The sequence below is a fragment of the Crassostrea angulata genome, chromosome 5 (genome assembly GCF_025612915.1).
Source record: "Crassostrea angulata isolate pt1a10 chromosome 5, ASM2561291v2, whole genome shotgun sequence".
Classification (NCBI taxonomy): domain Eukaryota; kingdom Metazoa; phylum Mollusca; class Bivalvia; order Ostreida; family Ostreidae; genus Magallana; species Magallana angulata.
Window position 1 is genome coordinate 20,525,340 of NC_069115.1, and position 19,645 is coordinate 20,544,984.

The window sequence follows — 19,645 nt, forward strand, 5'->3', positions numbered from 1 at the left end:
GTAGTGCTTTTGTTTAACTTCCTGCCTTTAGGAGGTACATTTACGCGCTACAAGTTTGAAGAGAAAATATCATATATTAGTATTTTTTATTGCTTTTGCTTACATAAATGGAGGAAATGTGTCTAGTGAAAACGCTGCTAATTATTTTTTCATTTTGCTGTGGCTTGAATAATCGAAGAGAATACTATTAGACAAATTAATGTATGACTATATGATGATAAATAGGCAATTTTATATGCTTCAAAAACTGAAAATATTTTTTCACAAAACCTATCAAATGTAGACCTAATTTATACATTTTCAACCTTCTTCAGTTTGAGGTATATCGAATCAATATTTAAATTATTATTTTTGTCGGAATTTATTGAGCTGCTGATTTGAAAATCCAGAAAAGTGACCCGCAATATACAAAAGCGGTGATGTCGATCATAAGATCTGTCAAGGCTGCTACTTCGAAGATTAAAATATTTTGTGATAAAGGTCTGTTTCTTTTCATAATAATCTTTATGTTGATACCAAACAACCAATTATAAACACGCGATTTACATATTTTGCATCTACAATGTAAGTTGTAAAAAGAGACACGGACTACCCCATATGACTGGCCGTGTAGTTTTCCCCTTTATCATATAATTATCCACTGAATCAGCTTCCAATTGGCCCGGGACCAGCAATTTTTCCTCAATTCATCGAGTTTTATATTTAAAGTAAATGGGCAAAAATGTAAAAGTCAAATCATCTAATCCTTATTTTTCTTATCAGTGAGCGGAAATTTAAGACTAAAAATATTAATTTGATCTTTATTTTATCAAATAAAAAAAATTGTGATAGTTATTAGTCTAAAACACAACAAAATATCTATATTCTTCTTGTTTCATGGCGCTGATGAATGAATGATGAAACACAAGTAAAAATCCAGGTAAAATCTTTGACTGAAAGCAGACTATAATTGCTATCACAACACAATTCACACCTATTGTTCTATACCCAACTTTAAATGTGTGCAAAACGGGAACACACCAAAATAATATAGCTAGACTTCTTTAGACAAACCGTCGCAATGTGGAAGAAATAAGTCATCTTTTTCAAAATGCAAAAGAAACCGAGCTGAGACGGAGCAGTAGTGTTGGCCCTGGGGTCCCAAGAGGACTCGATCCTCGCTAGCAGAATAAGGCGCCACTGCACAAAGTGTCTTTACAGGTATGCATCTATAGTTGGCACACTCTCTATAGGACGGTGTATACAAACTCCTATGGTAAATAAAGGGCTACTGGTTGAACCGATTAAACTCCTGTTGGTAAGAAATCATATAAGACAATTTTTTTCCTAATTGCTTTCAAGTGAACATTCCTTAGGACTGTCCTGAATCACCTCAAAGTATCAAATTGTATCATGTCACTGAGTTAGATATAACCAAATGAAACTGACATAGAAATGTTTACAACGTTAGGGTACGTAAGTCGCACCTACATCTATCTGTAGACGGTGTAAACTAATTATAGCCCCAGTGACAAGATGGGAGAAGCAAACTTTTAGCCAGCAATACAGACTGATTTCTTAATTTCCCCAACTGTGGCCCATTGACATCTGATCATTCAGTTAACGTTTCAGCTAAGATCGTACACCTGTTCATGAGGGTACTGTTGACTGTCACAACAGTCTTATGGTGTGGGAGGCGATGTTTCAAATGCATAACAGCGTGAGTAACAAGTTAACACATTCTAGGTATGGAAGGGAGGGACAACCGTATAGAGGGAAGGAAGGGAGCACCACTCTGCTGAAAAAGTAGTGTAGCATGTTATTAACACGTGTCCATTGTTCGATAGCATAATTTTCTATAAATAAACAAATGGAGTTTATACGGATGTCTAACAGTACAATGTGTATTTGATTGAAAAAAATATAAGTGATAGTTTCTTTTATGCTTCTGATAGATGTTCCACTGAGATGAAGTAGGTTAATTTATGCAATTGTCAGAAAACCCACTGTCATTCTCGCATACATTTTTGGACCAAATACAGACTCATCTTTTGTATCACAATAACTAAGTTCCTCAATCCCCATTAAGAAAGGGAAGAAAATTAACAAAGCTATTAGGGCTTCACAGGATTTCATCACATAACAAACCAAGTTCATATCCTGGTAAAGTTTTCATTAGCATTTCTGTTTATTTCTTGAAATCTTTAGAATGGAAAATTATGCGTACTATCGAGTTGCAGCAAACTCAGAAATATCTGGAAGCAGGGTACCGATAAATCAATTTTTCATCGTTTAATATTGTTAAGTCCCCACTTACCAACATCCTTAAAAGTTACTACTCAATAGATCCTTGACCATATAAAGCCATTGTTCAGCTATTTATCTTTTAATTAATAACTTTCACATTTTTGAAATAGGAACAGCAATCCAGCTTATTGTGTTGTCGATCAAGTATTTTTTTTTTAATTTCAAATTCAAACACTTGCATTAGATGTTACAATTCTAAGTCGAACATTTTACATTGGTAATTAAAATTAATGCTTTTACACCGCTTTAGAAAGACCTTTCAATATTAAAGTATTTTCTTCCCTCCTCCCCCCCCCCCCCCCCCCCACACACACACACAAGATTAGTGAGTTGATTCGCAACTTATCGAAAAGTTTTGACAAGCCATGCATTGCATTGCGTATTTGCAGTAACAAGGTCATTCTGCTATCTGAATTCTTAAATTATACCTTAAAAAACGTTTAAGGGGCTGGGGGTGGCTACCATTTTAGACAATATTGATCTCCTTTAAAAGAAGAGCTGCATTTAAAGGATGGAAAATGATCAAATTTTATATTAAAATATATGAAATTTTTCTTTACCAAATAGTAGCTGATAGCTTCAGAAATTGCATATAAAATTTTGAAATAAATTTGATGGTTTTATATAATATTATATTTTGACCCCCAGTCTCCTTAAGTAGAGACAAATTTATTTAAACTCCATATCAATTTGATAACCCTGTGTATAGCGATCGATGTGGACTGATAACGGGGTCTTATTGGTATTGTTATTTCTGATTTGGTGTTGAGTTTTTTCTACTAAATTTGACCCACTGTGCTTACATAACACTCTTTCATTTTATTTTTTTTTTTTTTTTTGGGGGGGGGGGGGGGTTAGTGGATAAAGATTTAACTAAACGAAAAATCGATTCAATGTTTGCTAGAAGGTATAAATTAATTCATTAATGCATTTTGGTTTAAGGAATATGGAATCATTCTTTGGGTATTATGACGTGATAATGTTGATCGGGGCGTGATCAAATCCAATAAAGCCCGATAAATTTTATCACGTGCCAACCATAATTATAACCTTTAATATTCAAAGTATAATTTCTTTTTTACCTATAATGTTTAGCTATTATGGATTTGAATTAGTATGTTATTATTATTCTGTATAATCATGCAAACCCCGCTTTTCCCCCCTTACTACATTTTACACCATGTGCGTCATTAGTTAAATGTATTGGTTTATACGTGACAATCCGTATTGTTATCATAAAGGCACTGAAAATGTAATTCTTACAAAATTAATATAGTCGAATTAATTTTCACTGAACAGCATACCTCCATATGTATGTGAAAGATCTCAGATATCCATCCATATTAAATTTCTAAATTTTGTTGAATCCAAACGTCTGTGTTAATGACAATTAACCCCAAAAATCACCCATGTCTTGGTTTTCTCTTTGAGACATTAGCCGTCTGTTATCTAACTACTAGTAATTTAACTAATCATATATACCCTCTATGAATCATTTTCTATCCCAAAGCCATTATTTCAACAGCAAACGTTCTACTTTCAGTGTGCATAATAATGTGTACATTCTGTGGTCGATACTTCACGACACCAGCTGCTCCCCTAGATCCTATGTACAATGTATTCAGTGGTCTTTCCTTAATATTGGGTTTGTTCGTAGAAATTTTTATTCTTTCGCCTCAAAGTATTGTTTTACTTATTTAAAGCTGCCTTTGGTCCGATTTTTTTATATTACAAAATCAAAATGTTTTCCATACATACCATTTATCTTATAAAGTTATGGACTTTCTCCTATTTACACCAGCAGAATCAGTCTCCTTTCAAAGTTAGAAATATTCAAAATACATAAAAAAAAATAATTTCTTTTGGGAAAACGAAAAAAACAAACCAAAATGCATTACGGGAATGTTTAGAAAAGGAAACCGCTTGGTTTTGTCCCCCGAATGATTGGGGTTATTCAACCTGCATGCTATGCATCGATTGTAAAGAAAGCAGACTTTAATTTGTCTGACTATTTTGACCTTTATATAAAGCGATGTCAAAGTCGTAATAAAACCATATCCGTCTCGTCGTCAGGGGTGAACTTGAACATGAGGCGAAATAACGCGGTGCCTTTTTATGTTGTTATACACGCACTTTCTAAAGAAAGTTCGGGTATATTGTTGTTACCCTGTTCCGTCCGTCCGTCCGTCTGTCCGTCCGTCCGTCTGTCCGTCCGTCTGTCACGTTTTACTTTCTCAAACTGCTCTTACATCTTATAAACCAGCAAACTGAACCCTTGGAGTTTGATTTGGGGTATCATGTTGTTTTGTAAAAAAAGTTTCAAAAATTCTCTGTTAGTCCTGGGGGTCAAATAATTGGTAAAAAATGACGTTTTTTCACAAAAAACCTTCTTCCTCGAACTCCTCCTACATTTTCAGAAGTAGACAAATCATCTTTTGGAATATGTTTTAGGGTATCCTATAGATGCGCAATAAGGTTTCGGAATTTTCAATTTTGTCCTGGGGGTCATTTAATGGCTAAACAATGACTTTTTTTTTACAAAAAAACTGGTTTAAAAAACGTCATTTTTTTTAAGCAGTAGCCAAATGATCTTCTAGAATATGATTGGGGGTGTCATATTGAGGCATGATCAGGTTCCAGAATTTTTTTTTTAATTAAGGGGATCAGTGAACAACAAAAAATGACGTTTTTTGGCAAAAAAAAATATGGTTCCCAGAACTCCTCTTACAACTTTTGGAGTAGCTACATCATCTCTTGGGATATATGGGGCTGTCCTATAGATGTGCAATAAGGTTTTAAAAATTTAAATTTCATCCTGGGAGTCAAATAGTAGCAGAAAATTGACGTTTATCACTAAAAAATCAAACATTGATCCAAGAGCTCCTCTTATGATTTAATGGATAGACAATCATATCTTGGGATATGATAGGGACTGTTCTATAGATGTGCAGTAAGGTTTTCAAAATTTAAATTTCATCCAGGGAGTCAAATAGTAGCAGAAAATTGACGTTTATCACTAAAAAATCAAACATTGATCCAAGAGCTCCTCTTATGATTTAATGGATAGACAATCATATCTTGGGATATGATAGGGACTGTTCTATAGATGTGCAGTAAGGTTTTCAAAATTTAAATTTCATCCAGGGAGTCAAAATGTAGCAGAAAATTGACGTTTATCACTTAAAAAAAACATAGATCCTAGAACTTCTTTTATGATTTAATGGATAGACACATCATATCTTGGGATATGAAAGGAACTGTTCCATAGATGTGCATTACGGTTTTGAAAAATTAAATTTAACCCTGAGGCCCATTACCTACCGGTACATACCTTTTGATGCCCTTTAAGGATCAAGAATATATATGGTTAAGGGGTGGGGATCTCAACCGTTTTCGAGATATTCGTGCACTTCCTGTTCAAGGGGGGTCATGACAACCCCCGGGGCCCATGACCTACATACCGTTTGATGCCCCTTGACACAAGGTACAAGAATATATATGGTTTAAGGGTGGGGATCTCAACTGTTTTGAAGATATTAAGGGACTTGCTGTTTGAGGGCATCAGGACCACCCACAGGGCCCATGACCTACATAACATTTGATGCCCCTTGACATCAGAAACATGAATATATATGGTTTAGGGGTCATGATTATAACAGTTTCTGAGATATATGGTAATTTCAAATTCCTGGGGGGTGGGGATGACCCCAGGGGTCAGATCTAATAAACCCTATATATTGCCAGTAACAGCCAATATATGATTATGAAAACCCTATATTATTATCTTTGTCGGTTTTCAAGTTACCATTTACAATAGAGTCTATGATTCTTTCTACAAGGTTCAATGTTAGACCCCACACCCTTTTGACACCCCCCTCCCCCCCCCCCCCCCGAAAAGTGGTTGTCTAACCCAAAATGAGAAAAATCAAACCAGGGTGCACAACAAGATTTGCAGGCCTATCATATCCTAGAGTTTTGTACAATTATGTTCAGCCATCTCTGAGAAACAAGTTCAGAGCGGGAAAGAAGAAAAAGAAGATGAAGAATATATACATGTATTAAGAACCGTACAAAAGCAATAATTCTCCAAACTTCATTCAGGAGACTTAATAATTAATAAAGATTAAATAGAGATAGGATCATCAAACATCAATAATTTAAAGATAATTGACAATTTCTGATTCTAAGGGGGTCAGAATGACCCCTTAGGGTCATGACTTACATGCCATAATGATCTGATGCGCCTGCATGACCTAAGGAGGAATAATATCTTTGGATAAAGGTGGGGATCTCAATGGTTTTTATGATATTTGATAATTTCAGGAAGAGCACTTGGGATCATGACCTACATACCATCTTAAATGCCTTGAACAAAGAAACAATAATATAATATGTACATGATATATGATTCAATTTAAGAACCCAGATATAGATCAATCATCTGTTTTGTAATACATCCTATGTATATATACATTATATGTATTAGTTTTTGTTTTGTTCTATACTATTCATGTTCATGACTGTAGTATGGCTTAGTCTTATTTTAAATTACATTAAAATTTTTCAAATATATGACTTGGAACCCCCACTCCCAAACAAACTCAAATATAAACTGTTCTCCCCCCCCCCCCCCTTGTCGAATGATCTATTAAAATCAAAATATAATTTGGGTGTCTAAAAACTTACATAAACTGGTAAAAAATGTTATTCTCAAAAAAAATTACATTACACCTTGCATAATTGACAAATGATCTATTGAGATACGATCAGAGGTCACATTTCTACCTTGGGATCAATAAGTAGTATTCATTGACAAGTTAAAATTAATTAATAACAATAAATGATTCAAATTATAAATGTTTATACTCCACATTCATCCCCCCCCCCAATCTAACCTGCTTATAAAGATTCAGTCTTCTTAATACATTCTTACATGTGTACAGTAGCAAACTTTAAATCATTTCTTGATTGCTTTTTCTCTCGTGATTCACATTAACATTTTGGAAATTGCTTAATTCAATTTTTAAGATTTATAAACAAAATGTTATATGCATCACTGCCATGTGTATTCACCTATTTGGGGCAATTGTAAAGTCTCCTAAACAAAGCAGTGACATCATTAGGCTAGGAATTACCCACATGGATCAAACACTACTGTATAACATATGAATAAGATAAAATACATTATTATTTCTAGTTCTAAAATGTCAGGGTGTCTCCAAGGGGGCATAATCTTACAATACAATTTTACGCGCAATGGCACAATTAAAGAGCAAAAATAAATTATATGGTTTAGGGATGAGGATCTCAGATCTCAGAAGTTAACAAAATATACAGTGTATCATATCATTTCCTATTTCATAAAGGCGGGGGGGGGGGGGGGGTTAAAGACAACACCTAGGGGTCATTAATGTACTTTACACCAGTTGATGCATCATAATGACTTTAGAAGATATTTTGTATTTTCCTGTTTCGTGGGGTCAGAACAGTCCCATAAGGTCATGACCTACATTGTATTTGATGCATTATCATACATTAAGAAAGAAATACTCCTTCCTTCCTATTATTACTCATATAGAAAATATAAGTGTCTACACTTACTTACATATGAAATACACAAATTTAATAAGAAATTGTTTATACAGGGTCAATATGGGGTCAACTCAACAGTGCATGCAGTCTGACAAATGAAAAAAATAACTTTTGCAACTAAAATGACAGAAACTTTACAAATGCGATAGGATAGGTAACGATGATAAGCTTATTTAAATATTAAAAGATGATGATACAGTATGCTGTCAAAGGGAGATTACATTTAGAAAGTGAAAGTAGAACTTATATACATGTGTATGTATGCTGGCAGGAATCCCATGCTGGCATCTTATTATATTGTGCTACTGCTACTACATGTATTATGCTTATCTAAATTGGTCAACATCATAATGATAATCCAATTAAAACACAATAATGAATTCCTTTAGCTGATCTTAACTACCGTAATCCTTTTCTGCATACGGAAAACACAGACATGTATGTATGGGTGTTGCTAAAACGCAGAACGGAAAACGGAACGGAATGGAAAATATCATCACGTTTATCCCTTAAAAAGGGTATAGACTGGCCAGAAACGATTTACTTGTATCTTTTATTTATATCTAATGAATGATTATCAACATGTTGCTATCTTATTAATATTCATATGAATGTCTATCGATTATAGCATTGTATTCATTTGGCTTTAGTTGAGTACGAAACGGAAAAATCAAATGTATACGAATTGTGAAACATTAACATGATTAAACGAGCAAATTAGCTATAACTTTTTACTTATTTCTCTTATATGGTATTGCTGGCATATTAGCGTAACGTACGCAGTTAGTGAAAGCGTTTTATGCGTGTTTTGAGTATTTTTATATTATTTTCAAATATGATGTACATGTATATACTTACATCAAAATTGAATTTTCGGTGTTCTAGACGATCTTTTATCATACAGACGATACAGTATCATTGAGATGGAAGAAAAAAACTGTAGGACTGACGACATTAAAAAATTAAAATACAGTAAACATTAAAATACCCGGTAATTTGTGAAACTAGTAATTTGTGAAACTAGTATTTTTAGCAATGCAATTTTGTTTACGTTTGCATTACAAAGCATGCAGTTGTTTATTCCAGCAGCTATATACATATGATCCGAATAGAGAGCTCTAGACGTTGCCTGGTTTGATTTTCCGATTATATATTGGGACTATAGTCTGTCGATCCCAAAATATTCATGCAGCACATTTGGACGATTTATAATGGAAAATGTTGACATCTTTTCTCCATTTGGAAGTCACTCAGAAGACCTTGCACAATTTTTCAACACCATCATCCGGGTCTGTTAAAATGCAAAACCCCGTAGACTTCTTTATTTTTAGCCGTGTATTTATACCAGCTGATAAGCTAGAGAGGACGTTTTAAAGAAAGAATAATGAGAATGTTTAATGCTTCTAAAAGAGAATCGCTTGAACCCTGAGGTATATATAAATATACAGCAAAAAGTGAATCGAGGATATTTTGGGACAGAATATAGTGGTCAATGCATGTACTGTTAATTTTGAGGAAATAAATATTCTTGAATAAATAATCTAATATTGCTAATCTTTCAAAAAAAATAAAAAAAGTTACATAAAGTATATCGTTTTAGCATACTTAACAAATCTATGTGGTAAATAACATTAGATAAGATTTTCCGTTTTCCTTCCGTTCCGTTTTCCGTTCCGCGTTTTAGCAACACCCATGTATGTATACACGTGAACCCATCTAATCGAAGAGCTGGGTAAAACTAGTACCCGCTAATGAGACATGCAAACCTGTGTTGTGTACGTAACTTCAGACAAAGATCAGTCATTTGTAACATGCATGTATTTTTATGACCTATTCTTCAAATCCACTTGCACTATTTTATTAGGTAAATAACAGCTTTAAGGTGGTGCAGGACACCTGCATATTGTGATGTACATGTATACTTCCTATTGAGATAAACAATAAAGTATGTTGACTATTGATTAAATATTTACCCCCAAAATAATGTTACCTAACATTGAAGCGCAATGGGTTAGAGCGTTTTACATGTCTGTAAGAGCATTGGGGTCCAAGGTGTATTTTTGGTAATTTACGAATTTTCATGGGGATGGGGGGTCTGGACCCCTCACTCCCACCCCTTCTCTAAATCTGTGCACACGATGATGTTCATGTAGGCACACAGAAGCAAATCTAAAACCGGCAACCGCCATGGGGAGGGGGCATAATTTAATTTTTAATTTTGTTTGTAATAATTGTATAGACCATTATACTTCCTATGACATAAAATGTTAAGATTATTGATTAACTGAAAATTTACTGCAAACAGTTCTACCCCAAATTGCACATAAAGTGCTGCTCATGTCACGATGTGTACTAGTATTATCATATGGGCAGGGATCTCATCCTTCAGTTATGAAAATTATAATTTTTAAATGTATTACCGGAGTTTGCATGTAGCCTTCATTTTTAATTAAACTGGTATAAAACAGTGTTATTTAGGGGCAAACACATGGTGCGGGTTTTACTGTCTAATGACAGCATCTAGTTTGTTTTGTTAGCAAATTTTGTACGTATTTTTCTTCATCGAACTTTGGCATAATTGACTGGAAAAACTACTGCAATGTCTATAATTATACATATACTAAGCATAGCCATCGTTTAAAAGCGTGCATTAAATTTGATGTATTAAAATCGGACCAAGCAGCTACAAAATCATTTTATCTTTATATGCATTTTGGTTGTAATTTATTCAAAAGAGAAATATTACAAATGTATAAAGAATTGTAATAAAATTGAAAGCTGAAATACGTTTAAAGTATTAAAATGGTACATCGATTTCTCGAACCCATATTCCTCAAACATAATATTGAAAAACTTGCCAATGGCTTTAACCTCAATTATATACAAAATTGCAAAAGTTAAGGTATATAATTGAGCAATGATATAATTGCGAACAAACAGGTAAATGTATTTATAGAACGACATTATAAAAACAATTATTGTAGTTTTATTAGTATTCTTACTATAGTCTGTCCAAAGTTATTGCTCATATCACCTTTTGACGTTTTATTTAACACATACCTGTGAAAGAAATACTATTGAAATCGAAAAAAGGAAAACATCCAAAATATTCTCGGACAAGTTAAATCTGGATGTTTTTCATATTTGTGGATGAACATAGTTTGAACACATAAGTATATATGATTATTGAAATAGCAAAATTTCGAGACAGATTATAGGTATGTTTTCGAAAATAAGCTTACATCGTGTTTCTGGATTACTTAAGTTTCCAGACCAATGGTTCTAGTGATGCAGTATGCTAATAGATATCGCATAACAATGAACCACAATTTTTGTGGATTACTTCAACAGTAAAATCCACAAAGATTGTATTCAACAAATATGAATGAAAAAGTTCAATTACATGTACCTCTAAAGTCAATATTGAACTAGAAATCTGAATGCAGATATATCTTGTTTCCTGCTTCATGTAACTATGTTGTAAAATAATTATTGGTTAGAAGAAGTCACGTGGAGAATATATTCATTCCATACACTGTCAGGATATGTTGATAGTTCCGCTTTATTGTTATAAATATTAGGACGTCAGTTTTTGAACTCGTTTAAGACTTATAATATTGCCATCAAAACGTTAAATATTCTTTCAATTTTTATGTGCTACATGAAAACAAAGGCAGTCGATATATATTGCGTTGTATATTTGTTACAAAGTTTGTTCTTCATCTTATATGGTATATATGCATGGATAGTTAACCCAATTAGGGCGAGAAATCAGCGGAGGTCAGCTAAACTACGTAACTTATAAAACCACTTGCACTAATGACAGGAGCTCTTTTTTGGATTAATGTTCCTTTTACGGAAAAGAAAAGACAAAAAAAAAAACTAAGAACTTTATACTCTACATATTTAACAATGTCTTTTGGTATTTTTGAAAACATAACTGATTTAAAACAAATTTAGGTTGAATTTTCAAAAGACTTATTATTTTCATAACATTCGTTTGATGATCAATGGGTTTTTTCTTAGGGAATTGATTTTTTACAGAGTGAAAACTACCTATTACATGTAGCTTATTTGACTAAATTTTTACAATCGTATCGGAGCTAATTATTAAGCTAACTAGCATTATTTTTTATATTCATGGGTATCGATTATTTAGTTAATTCTTATTCAATTTTAAAACAATTTTGCTATTAGATATTTTTCCTAATTGGACGTTTGATTACATGTAAGTGCATGGAACCTTAAAATCGAAATGCAGTAAAACTGATGTTGAGTGATGGTACTCCAAAACACAAGATTTGGAGATGTATCAATGTGAAATGGCTCGTGTTTTTATGTATTGTGAGCATGGTCACGAACTCTTTTTAATTTTTTCTAAATGTATGGAGAGGTTAATTTGATTTTTCTAATGTTTTACTAACATTCATGTCAGCTTTTTGAGATTTAAGGATTAGGGTTTTCGTCTTGTAAACAGAAAACGAGCCATATTTTTGTTAACGTAATTGATATATTGCTACTTTTAATGTTATTTTATCTTCTTTAAGGATTATTCATTGTGAATACAATTAAACAGTTTATCATGTTCATTACCGATCATTTTATCTCAGGAAAGGAATACAGTTTACAGTAAAGTATTTGTAAATATACGTGTCATTATGTTTGTTTACCAATCAAAGAATTCACAGTCGTGTTAACAGCTTATAAATAATTCATCTTCTGCTTTTGGCCAAGTCTCTGAAAGCACTTTGTAAACCATCTTAGACATTGGACAAGGAAAAATAATACAAATTTTGAGCTGAAGTTGTGATCACGTCTCTAATATACATGTATTATGCCAAATTTAGTCCAATTTTCCAAGTTTACCTCTGTTAACATATTAATTGATTGAAGTATCAAAATATGCGTAATGAACTACCGTCTTCGTTGCTATGGTTCCTTAAGAATATTATGGTTGAAATAATAACTTGAAAAGTTTATACATGTAACGTATCGTACAATGTAGTTTAAGGTGCTTTTTTGTAATGGTCTCGACTAATATTTATACTTGTACATGTTTGTATGTCATTGGCGCATCCATTGTCTGCATGGGGTCGCGAGCATCTTCCTAATTTCTCACAGATATTTGTCCATACTTTTATATTTTATAGAAGGGAGTTAACTATGAGCAGTCTTTATATAAAGCCCTTTTATTTGTATGATTTATTGCTTTTTTTGCAAAATTAATGTACAGGCATGATTCTTTTTATGTTGCATGTAAGGGATTCCATTAAAGTCTGTTGCAAGTTACAATAAAAAGGTAGTGTTGTAAAATCACACAAAGTTTGCAGAAAATTTACCAAATCAACAATCTCCCTTCAGCAATCGTTGGATTGTATGATGGTTTTTAATTTTTATTTTAATTTATTGCCTTTTTTTAAATAAATTTTATGGAATAGGTCTCCTGATAAAAAAACCCATTGAATTTAGACATTTTTTTACACAACAATTCGTGGTCATTACTTTTATACTCTGGCAATGTGTCTTGCAAACACGACAAGAAAATAAAATACTTAAATTTTGAGTATTGAATTTTCTCAACGTTTAGAAAACAAAGTTTATTTTTTTTATATCTCGTGAATATAAAGTGTTTTTTTAACTAATATATAAATATTTTTTTTAAAAAAGAAAGAAAATAGATGATTGTTGGTCATGTACAGAGACCGATAGACAAAGACATTATTAACAACTCGGGAGCCAGTCACCATTGTGTAATAATGACACATAAGCTCATCTGGTATTGGAACCTAACCAACAATTTTACTATTACTTGCATGACATTTTTTAGCCATGTTATTCCTTTATGATATCCTTTTATTTTTCCATAGCACGTAGAGCTACATGTATCGTAATAAGATCGTGAACTTTCAGCAAAGCGTAACACCCTAGATCATGCATGACACTTTAAGATTGAAGTTGGCCTAAATTTATAGAAAGAGAGTCAGACAAAAGTTGTTGAGTTCTATGTAGCTAACAATTGAATAATCGATAATGAAATCAGGCTTGGGGCGAATTACATTGTAAAGTAATGCATTACATTACCATTACTTCATGAATTTGGGCATTAAATTACCATTACCATTACTTGATTTTCTTGAAGTAATGCATTACATTACCATTACATGAGTAAAGTAATGCATTACCATTACCATTACTTTTTTTTTTAAAGTAAAGCTAATAAAGAGTTTTTGCAAATGTTTCAAATATACAACACTCTTTAACATATCTACAGCTTCATGCTCAGTATCAGGTTCAAATTCAATGAATAAACAAGAGTCATTCTTTATTTGCTCAATACATAGTCATATTGTGGCAATATGAACAACATATTACATAAGTAAAATGATATTTATAGACATTTGGCATGATACAATATCAGATATGAAATAAAGACACGGGATAACATGCGTAACAAAAAACAATTTATGAAATAATGTTGCGGTTTTTAAAAGCTAAATATAGCTGTATCCCAAGATTACACAAATCTTTATAATTTTGGACACTAGTTTTATTAATTTATAAACAGATGATTTTTCCCAGTTATATTTCTTAATATATTTCAATCGTATTTCTTTTTACGGAGGACACTTTAAGACAGAAGATTGCTGTTGCACTTATGATCGAAGTTTCAAAGGGTTCATCTTTTAAATGCATCCATCTTCCGGGCTATACTAAATAAATGTTTTGCAGGAGCAGTTAAAGGTTTGGCTGGAAAATACTGTTTGACGATCTTTATCTTAGAATATATTATAATAAGTGCAATAATAGATTAAATACATAAATCTTGTATTTTCTATCAGTCTAAACTAATGTACATGTACAGTGTAATTAATATACAAGAGAGAGAGAGAGAGAAAGAGAGAGAGAGATAGACAAAGAGACAGAGAAAAAGAAAATAAGTAAGATTATTTTCAAATGGGTTATAATATTGGAAGTGATATTGATTTTCATCATGGATGGACAGTGCATTCATTTTGCTTTTAAAGGTGCATGTCTGTCTCCTATTCTTTTGTGACATTGCGAAGGGAAGGGGATTGGGGTGTTTAGCACTTCTTATGACAATAGATTGTTTTGATACTTAGATTATCCTGGGGGCATAGTGTGTTGTTGACACATTTCTTATTGAAGTGCAAACTAATTGGAGTAAATTGTTTAAATGATTAAAAACTCTTAATAACAACACTCTTAAAAATGTTATGTAATTGTGCTGTTATCTTTAGTAATATAAACAATTCAAAAATGAATTTTAAAAAACCTTTTTTAATAAAACATGTACAATTAAAACATTTTTTTCTTAATTAGAATGATTTCTTCTTTAAAAATAAATTTAATCAAATTCAATTTCAACTATTCATTTTTTCATCACATTTTTTAAAGTGAACATGCATAAATATGCACAGTAATGCAAAGTAATGCCATGTAATGCCAGCATTACTCTAGATTTTGGAAAGTAATTCATTACATTAGCATTACTTGTAATGCTAATTTTGAGGCATTACACATTACTAGCATTACTTTGAAAACATGTAATGCAGTGCAATGCATTACCATTACATTTAGCATTACCCCAAGCCTGAATGAAATACAACTAGCTTTCGTAAAAAAAAAAATAAACAATTTTCTTGCAATACCCACATCACGACCTTTCTAAGAACTTACCAAACTGATTGAGCTCTACTTTCTCATGCAACAAATTCACGATGTGCTTATTGGCATCAGGTGCGAAATTAACTCAGTTAAATGAGGAGCGGTCTTCGTTACCAGATAATGTAATTCCCGCTTTGTAGATTCAGATGCTCCCTCTTTGATACTAGCGAGAGAAAAAACCTTGAAGATAGGAACTAATGAAATATTGTGGTTAGAATCGTAAGAGCTTAAAAATCAATACGGGAGCATTAATGTAAGTTGTATTTGTCCATTAATTTTCATTAGCAATAAATTAATATGATACTGTAAAATATTTGATATATTTTAGTTGGTTTTGTTCTTTTTTGTAGTTGACTTTAATTTACTTTCCTATGCAGTTACTCTGGCAAAAAAGAAGTGAAACAGTGTTTGGACCTCAGTACAAATCAACCGCTGACAAGACTTAGATCTTAAAATTAATAGATAAATTCGGCGCCGAACCATTATTTTTCAAGGAAACGAATTTATAAATACCTTGAATATAGTCATATTTTAAATAGTGGAAACAATTTAGATAATCTAGTCGTATTTATTCCTACACCAGAGTTCAATATAGTCTCGTTCAACCAGAAGCTCTGCTGTCGCCGTAAATCTCAGACTCTTGGTAGTCGGAGATTAACGGAGACAGCCGAGCGTCTGGTTGAACGAGACTAAAGTTCAATATTGCATGGATCCAGACATGTGTACAGTTTTTAGAAATATTTCGACTACTAATACATAGTTTGATGGAATTGATTCTACCTTTAAATATTACACAACATAATTCATATGGGGTTTTTTCTCGAAATTAATCTTGTAGGGAAAGTTCAAGAATTCATATTATAAGAATGTGCGTAATTCAAATACAGATTAGAAAAATCTTGCCATGCAAAATAACATATCATTAATTTTAAAATTAATAATAGTCGATAAAATCAACTCTTGTCAGTACTTCAGTACCTTGATTTCTTTTTATACTACTGCAGGTATTAGGTTAATTGTGTATAAGACGGGAAAGTGTTGAAAAATAAAACACGTTTTACCCATCATTATGTTCACTAATTGTCTAAGTTTTTAATTATTCTTGCTAGCTCTTTAGGTTTTTATTTTTTTTTTTTTTTTAAATCATAAGAGGAGTTTTGGAGGCCAGGAGTTCTGATATCTAGGTTTTGTTGGAGTTGTGAACGTCAATTTTTTTGCTACTATTTGACTCCCTTGATGAAATCTAATTTTCTTAAACCATATTACACATTTCTAGAACAGCCCCTATAGTGTATCTCAAGAGATGATGTAGCTAGTGCATAAATTGTACATGAAAAATGAGTTCTTGGAACCATTTTTGGTGTTCTCAATTACAGTGTACATGGGTGTTCCTAAATAATGTATTTTCCATTACAATATTTCATGTCAAGAGGGGATGCTCCGCTTAGTGGAACCCTTGTTTTGAATATGAAATTGATTCCATGTCTTTATATATGATTAAATTATGGTTCTATATATACATGTACATGTAAAGGTTTTGAATTTGTCAATTGTTATATCAACATAAAACGTCCTGATCATAAGGAAGAAGAGCTCGCGAATTTCTAAAATTGATGTCTCTTTTCACTGTGCCTTTTCATTTATTTTTACCCTCATAAAGTATAATTAGCGACTTATATCTTTAATATTTTTATTTTTATTTGTTTTTCATTTCCTATTATTGTTTTCGGAATCAATAAAAAAAAAACTGAACGAAGAAAAGTAAGGAACATGAAAATCGTAACACTTCAAAAGTTCCTATGTGAACATAAATCTCATTCTTTATCGTTAAAGAAATAATTAATTTCAAAATCATATTAATTCTGATTTATTTGGTCAAATCCGAAAAATTCACGATTCAGTAAACAATAGCGGTACCAAGTCCGTTCATAACCAAATCATGTGAGGGAATGAACACTTGGAAATGAGTTTCACACCGAAAACACCCTAGAGAATTGCTAATACTATATAATTACACGGAAGATTAAAAAAGGTATCTAATACACACAATTCGAAGGCAGTAAAACTTCGCATCATAATATCTGGATCATTTCCTCTTACCATCAGGTAAACCTCTTCAGTCTGCCTGAGTCCACTTTCCTTCCTAGGAAAATCAAATTAGCAAGCATGAACAAATCCTACCCTAGACTTAAATGGAATTGATTGATATCCCTTGTGGGAGACGAACTCGTTGACTTCGCAGATTCTAAAAGGTTTACATAAGAAATGGCAATAAAATGCTCAAAGTCAAAGTGTACAGTAACATTTATACATTACATGGGTTCAAAGAAAGTTCAGATCAACATTTTACTAGATGGTTTATAGGGACTTACACACGATTTGACTTAAAACTTTCAAATTTTATTTTTTTTATTTTCAATGTTTATAATGATAAATATAGAAGTTTTTTTATGCTAATTTGAAAGTCAAATATCAAGTTATAAGCAAGATACAGAGTCAGTTTCAATAAAATGTATCTTTTTTTTTATAATAGTATTCATGAAGATATTTAATTAGTTTAAATTGTTTTTTACTTTCCATTTTGTCTTTGAAATGGTAGTTCTCTACATTACATTTTTGGAAACAACTATAAAACTCGAGCTTTGTTTACATAACAATCTATTTTTACCTCTGTATCTCGCTTGTAACTTGACTTTAACATGCAATATGTTGGTCAATCATTTACAATGCACTAGTTAACCACATTATACATAAAAAATAAAAATAATTGTTTTTATCACAAATCGTGTCCAAGTCCTTTTCAAATCAAAGTACTACATAATCGAGGATGATTTTTTTTAATTATTCACAAATTCCCCTTTCCGTGTATATATGGATTAACGTCTGATTGTTTTAAAAGATCTCGTCTCGAAAACAATGGACACTCTATCTTTATAAGACCACGTGACGAACACTTAGACTCTATTGATTTATGAAATAAAATGTTGGTTTAGGTTTGTCTGTGTGCATACGTATACTTTTTCCTTTTCATTATGCCAAATTTAGAAAACGAAAAAAAATGATAAGAATATGATTATCGTATATTAAAAGCAACTATCATGTCATCTATAATAAATACCTATTTCATTTGCGGGGTAAATAAAATTAAGCTGTTTTACATAAAATCAATCGGCAGAAATCATCATTAAATTGGTAATCTAGCATTTATTTTATATTTTATTTTTTTTTTCTTTTCAACATTATCCTTAATTCTGAACAAGTGACATACAATCATCCTTAAGGATATTTGTTCTCCAAAGAAGCATGCAATTTCACTCATTAGTATAGAGAGTTTTATCTCTTGTTAAACTGCGTATATCCCTGATTCCAGAAGGTCCTTGAGACTTCGTTAAAAGGGATAAAACCTTTTAATACAAGATTCTAAGTCTCCCTAACGAGCTCCTTTTCATTACATACTCAATGGTAAGAAAGATTCTATCATCTTAAGGGTTATTTTTTTTCCTGGGATGTTACTTTATTTCCACTTACAACTGTTGGAGGAGAGAGAGACACACACACGGAGGGATAAAGAGAGAGCGAGACAAACTATATTCTTCACTTTTAGAATTTTTGACTCAAAATTCTTTTACCATTTACCATCATGACATCATTGATATAGACCGTTCATTTTCAAATTCATTAGAAAATTATAAATATCACACAAATAATGTATTTTGTTCGTATGGTTATAGGTTTTGCAGTTTCATACCTGAAAACGGTTTGTGCGTTTGAAAATTCGAGCAAACGTTGAATTGAGCAATAAACATTTTCATGTAGATGGGAGAGTGATTTTAGGAATTGTGTTTGGATTTGACATTGCCAGTGTTGAAGGTTTATATGATAAATATTTGCTTTTAAGAGAGAAGTTTGGTGAAACGGTAAATTGTCACGAACGATAGTTTGGCAGTTCTCCCATAAAAATTAGTAATTAATACATCAAGAAAAGGAAACGAATTATAACAACCTTATATCTTGAGAAGATTATGCACGCTATTGTGAGAACTCGTCGGAAAGTATCAACAGACACAAAACATATAAGTAG